Consider the following 7,879-nt stretch of genomic DNA (forward strand, 5'->3'; position numbering starts at 1 on the left):
CACTGACATCCTAAAGTCTGCAAGAGAAAAAGCGTAATATCCTTAAATCTGATAGTAGAGTTCTATAAAACTGAAGGAACAAAGAGGGAATCTAAGCCAAACAAAAACGCTCAACTAACATTCTGTCTCAGATATTAATCACACTGACATGTTCTTCCCAAAGGCGGAATATTCCCATCTTCTTTTCTTCTCACTTACAGCTAAACTGAAAGACAGCAAAGAAAATATGACCATCAGACTGTGGTTATTACTGCATACAAGCTCAGAAGAAAACAGAGAATACTTTCAATAATATGACTCAGAAAGTCCAGTCTTGTGGAAAGTTTCACAGGCATTTTGATATCTAAAGCTACACAGAAGATTTTTAGAACCACTTATGATCTAAATAAACAAGAAAGGCCTGGAAGTATTTCAGCCTCTGAGTTACAACCCAAATTACAACCCAATTTACACTTTTGTCTGTCAATATTATCTAAGTAGAAGGTGCTTACTTACGAGATTCACAAAAGGCAAACTGAGAATGACAACATTTAAAAAAATCTATGGGAGCTAAAAGTTATCTTCAGCTACCTGAACAATAGTTCAACAGACAAAGTCAGTCTTCTTGGATATGCACAGAGAAAGGACAAAATGATGTGATCAGATGTGATGATGACCTTTCAACAGGATGCAGGGTGTCCTCTTTCTATTAAAGATCGGAGGAACATGTCTTGGTCTGAATCCTCTCACTGAACAAAGCAGTTTGATTTTAAAGTCACCTATGTTTCAGATGTAGAATCTGCTTAGTGGGCAAGCTTCCCATTTTCTAAGTTAATTTATATAGGACTAAGTCAGTAGCCAAAATCAAGCAGCACTTGCTATGCTAGACAAAATAAAAGGAATGTGTAATTCGTAAATCCTGCAAGAGTTTACAGATAAGATATTACCATCTAACGGTATTCACTAGTGTTCAAATTATTCATGCCAACATGTAGAAAATATAGCCACGTACATGTACAGTATTTCCAAATCTAAGTGGCATGCAAAAAAATTCTCAGACTTCTTAGCTATATCCTTAAGGTGATGTGTGTCAAGGGAGAGTGGAAGGTTTAGACAAACTTATTAAAAAAAACCCTACTGCTGATCACGAGGTGCAAAAAGGACTCCCTTGCTTTCTAAAGTCCTTCTCGAAGAAGGGTTGAGGTGTGCCTGAAACCTCTCTTACCCTTGGACTGTGTCAACAGTTTAAATTTAAGGAATTATAGAGGTGTGATTAAAACAGTTTGTCCTGCAAGTTTTTAATAATGGCAAAATGGATATATTTATATAAAATGAATTATCTATTATCGCAAATGAACAGACAAGTGAACAGAAGAAAGATCTTAATCAAAATTATACACTACACAACATAAAAGCTAAAATCTCCTATTAGGGTATCGTGTAACATAAAGTAACAAAGTTGTAACAAAGCAATTATATTAAAACAATTGTATCAAAGCTAACAAAAGAAACAATCATTAAGTAGAGATTGGTAGAGATGAGATAGCACACAGATCTTTTAACCCCTGGGGAGTAACCATGAAGAGGCATCCCTGCTTCAGGGAGAAGCTCCACACTTCAAGGAAGTGTGTGGAAGAGTCTGCCAAATGAAAGGTGGACCGGGCTTTTATAGTTGTACCAGACTATATAACTATATACTCTGGTAGTCACAGATTACAGGCAAGCAGACTAGCTTATCTGTCAAATTCTGCTTCAGTAAAGCAGGATTCGAAATCTGGTGAACCAGGCTGGTTTCAGCATAATTCAATACCAAGACAGCACCTGGCACCAGCAGTTGAACTTGCATGATAGCTTGAGTGATGGTTTGCATTGCATGCATTCTCTGATCAGATTCTAGGCCTTATCAGGGTGGGCTATCCTGCTACAACAGGACAAACCATCATTTGTAGGCACTCAAGTCTATCAAAAGATTTTATACTCAACATTATGTGTTCCAGAAACTTTTCCTGAAATTCATAAAACCTTTTCTAAACCTATCCTCTGTACCTAAGTATCACTAGAAACTCCACACTGAATTTGAAGCCAAGATGTCTGTAATACAGATGAAGTTCTCACTTTGGCACCAGGCTAGGGAAAACGTCAAGTGTAGGAACATAGAGGAAAGGGTAGTGTTATACTTGCAGTGCAAGTACTGGGCCACCAAAATCCATGAAAGCTGCATTTCTCTCTGTTCCTGAAGGAGGCATTTTTTTCTGCTGATTTTAATAGAAAAATTTAGGCAATAAGAATGTCATTCAGCAGTCAAGAAACAAAAAAGTAGCAGTGAAAATACAGCAGAAATGCAGCAACTACCAGAACCCAAAAGATTTCAAGCAAGGTATTGGCCTTACCAGGCTTTAGAGCTCTCATGAAAACACAGCTGTAATTTTAGCATATTTTTTCACTGTCATTGGTAGCAATAGATTTATCTCTTGCACAGATGAAAAACTCCATACCCAGATGAATTGAAACATGAGCTGTTCATTCATTTAGAATCAACTGAGCCACATACTTTACTGTTGATTTTAAGACTGATTGATGACTTTGGTGTCAAGGAAAGCCTTACTAATCTGATATTAAAAAACTCTGCTCAGAATGGTGTATTTAACAGTAAATCTGAGACAGAGAGAGATAGAAAGAAATAGAAAAAGGGTGGCGAGGGGAAGAAGAGAGTGAGAGAGAGAAAAATAGAAAATGTATCACCACTCCATGTAATCGGGCAGCATCCCATAGGTCCCATTTTTCTGGTCTTCTTGGTAGTGAGAGGGATACCTTGGGGGTCTTTGATTGTTTATGACCCCTTCTCAGCTGCCTCTCATGTGAATGCCCCATGTGTACGTGGTCATCCTGGGGGGGTGCGGTTTACTCTGTTTCGTGTGGAGAGATTTTGCCATCACGCTCCCCAAACCGTTCTCCTCTGCCACCCACTGAGCTCAGCTAGGGCAGATTCCCTGAGCCTTGTTTACTTCTCCTCAGACCTGAGATGATTAGACAATAGTCTTATCTCAAGCTTCCCTTCACAGTCCAAATTCCAGTCAAGAAGCATATTGAGGAAGAGGGGGTGATTTCAGCGGTTGCAGACAGGCAGTTGCTTCCTTGCAGCTTGACAAAAAGGCTTTCTATGATTTTGACAATGTTTAAGACGTTAATAACATCTCAGTCGAACACAGCTGCTTCCAGTCTTCTCCTATTAGTTCTTTCACCTCTAAATCCTTGAAAACTTCCAGACAATGACTGCAAAGAGAGTAGAAATAAAAAAAAAAAAGTCATAAGTCTTGTAAACATGTCTTTAACAAAAGACAGTATTCTCAATACGCTCAATTCATCTTTATTTTATGGTTTTCTTGGACAGGAATGTAACCAGCATTTCATGTGTTCATTTCCCAAAATTTGAGTTTATAAATAAAAAACACTACTGTGTTTCTGAAAACCTTGTACTGTAAAGCACGGGGCAAAATCCTCAGCTATGAAGAAGCATCACCCAGCAGAAAGTGAAGTTCACAAAGTGCTCGCCTTTTAAACTCCCTCAGCTTATGCTGCCTGGAACCGCTGTCAGAGAAAGAGCAATGACATCTTGCTTTATGACATATCCACACTCCAGTGGAGCCAAAATTTACAAGTCTTGACCAACTTACAGAGGAAAGGAAGACTGGATGGGATAGTGAAGCTAGTAAATATATTTTTTTCAAAAGACTAGAAACCTCATTTTCTTGTTAAGAAGTTTTTCTTTAGGCTATCATACAGAAACAATAGAAGGAAGGCACCAAAGCCAATTGCTAATAAATACTTACATTAAAAAACCACTAAACAGTAAATAGAACATCTGACACCACATTAATAATTTAAAAAGGTGAATGGAACTCTCATATTAGGAGGTAATTTGTAAGAATAAAGACAAACTAAGAATAATGAAAGCAGCAAGGATCAGCCTCTTCGCATAATCGCATCTGCTACCAAGGTCTGAAAAAGACAAGGGTTTTTTTTTTGAAAGTAATACTGTAAAAAGAATCCCTTCTTGAAATTATTACAGGCTATTACAGAGAAATAAAAACATCTATTTCTCACAGAACACTGCTAATGTATTTTATTAGCAATAGCTTAGAATTTTTAAAAATAAACAGCTGCAAAACCTAAGTTTTTCTTAAAAAAAAGACAACAAAGCGTAATTTATCTATGATTTACCTTACTTGTCATTATATGTTGTGTGACAAGGTTGCATAAGAAATACAGTCTGTTCTCTAGAGCTAGTTAATGTATAAAAAGTGACCAGAAGTAACAGGTTTTATCAGACCAACCATCTCAGCCACACAGCCAAAGAAAATAAACAAGCCCAAAGCACAATTTAAAAATCAAGATTCTCTAGTTTTTCTAATGACACTGGGTATCCTTTTATTATGCTTTTTGGTTTAGTCTGCCTTTTCAAATTTTTCTACAGTATGGAGCCATCTGTAGAGGTGAAGTTGTTTAGAACAGTAGGGGAGTAGCAAAAGAGATTTACTGGAAATATATCTGGTGAAATTATCACTAAATGGCACTTCAGGAGGTGCTGGAGGCAAGGGAAAAGTAGAACAACCTATCTATGATTTAGCTCAGGAAGGTGATCAAGCAGATGTCAATAGTATTGAATGCATCATTTTCTATACACCTAGGGGATAACATGGAAATCAAGCACTGATTACAGCTATCTGCCTCAGTGCTTTATACAAAATACAGCACCAATGGATCCATAGCTAAGCAGTATAATTAAAATACTAGTGCCACTCAGTCCTAAAACTAGATTGGCTTTCTTTAAGTATTCCAACAATAGTGCAACTAAAAGAGCTAATTTTATGTTTACAAATCTGCTTTCTGTCCTTCCTGTAGTTCATGTTGAGGCACAAGATAAAGTGCTTTGTACTTCCTCTCTTCTTCCGAGCCATGAATTGCAAATCATTGAATTTGTTAATGCATTTATGGTGGAAACTAATTACAAGGAATATGAACTTCACCCTCCCATTTGGTTTTCATTATGGTCACCTCAAACTCTAAAGGAAGTTCTTTCTGTTAAAAGAGAGAAAAAAAGAGGTAATGCCATCTTTCGATCAGAAAACAGGTACCTAAAAACAGTTAGTTTTTCTGCACATTGTGGATGTACGTTACTACTTACTTTCCATACTTCTGCCAGAAAGCAGCAGTAGTAAGTGCTGCCCATGGATGTCAAAAAACCACAATTTTCTTAAAACGATGTCAAGTTATCAGTGCCAAGTTATTACTACCACAAAGATGTACATTCCCCATATTTAAACAATTTCTGTATCGAGTTTTCCACATACTATATTACAAGCGTTAGAACTAGAGGTGTAAATTAACATTTGTGACTTTTTCAGAGTGCTATACTTACGGACAAAGGTCAACTCCTAAAGAGTGCTCAGTTCCGTCACTTGGAAAAATGCTTCTACAACTAAAAAAAACCCCAAAGCAGGCTGTCAGTATTTTATATTAACTACTTTGTAATGTCCTGAGATCTTCATATCTCATTAAAACCATTCTGTTTTCAAGATTTTCAAGCCAGAGTTTGACTTGCTTGTGTGCATGCTACTGACAGTTTCCTAACTATTCAAAATGCTGTGCTATAATTCTAACTTCAGGATCTTTTATTTTTCATGCCTCTTATCAAAAAATGTGTTATAAGGTACTGTACTAATTTTATTAACTTTACCAACTCCAGCTTTGAAAACACTCACCTTGATACAGGAGAAAAATAAGGCAAATCTAGTAAGATTAGTTCTCCCTGGAGTAAGAAATGCATAAGCATACAGTTATTTCATCCTGTATGCTTGCTGTGAACAAAGCTGGCCAAGACAGAGTAATCCTACTGCTAGAATTAAGGTGTAAATGAGACCAAATGCCAAAGTCAATAGTATGGGTTTTATTTAACAGTAAATCTGAGACAGAGAGAGATAGAAAGAAATAGAAAAAGGGTGGTGAGAGGAAGAAGAGAGTGAGAGAGAAAAAAATAGAAAATGTATCACCACTCCATGTAATTGGGCAGCATCCCATAGGTCCCATTTTTCTCGTCTTCTTGGTAGTGAGAGGGATACCCAGCAGCGCCCTCTGCAGACCATGATTAGGACTGTACTAAAGGACAGAGAAGTATTCATTCAGACCCTTTTTTTTTTCTAGGATTACTGTCTAGTTTTTTTGTGTTCTGTTCCTGTTTTTACCAGTATACATATATCTTTTAATAAAGGATTGTTATTTCTTCTGTTTTTTCCACACTTCCTCGATTAAAGCCCCCTTAATTTCGAATTTACAATTGCTGAGAGAGAGAAGTTTGGTCACCTTCTTTAGGAAACATTCCAGTCTCCTCAGACTGAGACAGCGGGACAGGGGTCGGTGTCGCCAGGCCGTCGCTGGAACTCCCTGTGCCTCTCCCTGTCCCATGTCGGGGATGGGGTTTTGTATTCCTGTGCCCTGGTAGACATGGCCAGAGGAGCCGGGGCTGCGGAGGAAGCTATAGAGGCGGAGGAGACCCGTGTTCCCCGAGGAAGCTGCAACCAGCCCAGAGAGCTGAGGAGAGCACGGGAAGATGTGAAATCTGAGCGCGGAAGAAGCCTCGGCTTTTCTACAGGCCCAAGAGTGATTGAACAGCAGAGAAGGCCAGTTGCAGCTGAGGAGGGGAGGATAGCGCTGCGAGCACTGCACAGCCCCTGCCCATGAGTGAGGTCCCAGAGCCAGGTCATGCTCAGAAAGCCGTCGGCTGAGGGAACTACAGGGGCTGCTGCTGGGGGTGGGAGAAATCCAAAGAGAGCACTTCAGGCACTGAAAGAACAGTTCGTTTCGCTGTCCTCCTTCTTCCTTTGCTCCCCCAAGAGAGTCGTTTGTTGCAGCTCTCTTATCTCGGGGCTCGGAGGTGGCTTTTGTTTCCCTCAGCAAACAGGCAGTTTGGGGCGAACATAAACCTCGGCTCTCTCGTCCTCACTATCTGGCTGCGCCACCTGGTGACTAAGTTCTTGCTTTTCATCAATGCACCCTTCTTCTGCCTCCCAGGAAACACTCAACAGCCTTTTCAGACTCCTGTGTGGAAACACCGGCGAAGAAAGAAAAATCCTTGCGGAGTATCTTCTCGTCTTTCCTGTCTTGCGTGTGTTCACTCCAGATGATCTTACTTCGCTAGGGAAATGAGGAGAGAAAGAAGAGACACCTCGGACCCCTTCTCTGTCTCTGTTCTTCCTTCCCTTCTTCTTTCCCCAGGAAAGAAAGCCTGTAAACTTTGGCTTTGTGGTGCAGTTGGTTTGTCAACCTGGAGACTCCATGGGGATCAAGAGTTTTCTGTGCTGGTACCTTTGGTATGGGAGGATCTCTGTTTGCAAGCAATTTCAGGAGTCGAGCTGTCAGGTGGGAAGCAGTTCTGAAAAGAGGAAACAACAGCCCTTATGGCCAGGAAAGAAAGCCTGGAAGCTTCGGCTTTGTGGTGCACTTGGTGGGACAGGCTAGGCACCGCATGAGAAGCAAGAGCTTTCTGTGCAGGTACCTTTGTTCTGGGAGGAATCTTTGTTTTTATGCAATTCTGGGATTTGGCGTGACAGTTGGGAGACAGGTTTGAAAAGGGGAAACAACAAACCTTCTGCCCAGGAAAGAAAGCCTGGAAGCTTTGGTTTTTTGTTGCAGTGGGTTTGTCAACCTGGAGACTCTTTGGGCAGAAAGAGCTTTCTGTGCTGGTAGTTTTGGTGTGGGAAAAATCTTCGTCCATGTGCAATTTTGGGAATCTGGTTGGCATTTGGGAGGCTGGGTTGAAAATAGGAGAAAGCAACCCTTATGGCCAGGAAAGAAAGACTGGAAGCTTTGGTTTTGTGGTGCAGTAGGTGTATCAGCCTGGGCA

General features: G+C 40.0%; 1 long non-coding RNA gene across 1 annotated transcript; it reads right to left on the bottom strand.

The window, feature by feature from the left end:
- Window positions 1-218: 218 nt before the first annotated feature.
- LOC116786446 lies at window positions 219-5,776 on the bottom strand. The gene is made up of 3 exons (XR_004356936.1): window positions 5,399-5,776; window positions 5,007-5,058; window positions 219-3,252 (listed from the first exon to the last, which is right to left on the bottom strand). It is a non-coding gene; the product is annotated as an uncharacterized LOC116786446 (long non-coding RNA).
- Window positions 5,777-7,879: the final 2,103 nt, after the last annotated feature.

This window comes from Chiroxiphia lanceolata, chromosome 4, assembly GCF_009829145.1.
Source record: "Chiroxiphia lanceolata isolate bChiLan1 chromosome 4, bChiLan1.pri, whole genome shotgun sequence".
Taxonomy (NCBI): Eukaryota; Metazoa; Chordata; class Aves; order Passeriformes; family Pipridae; genus Chiroxiphia; species Chiroxiphia lanceolata.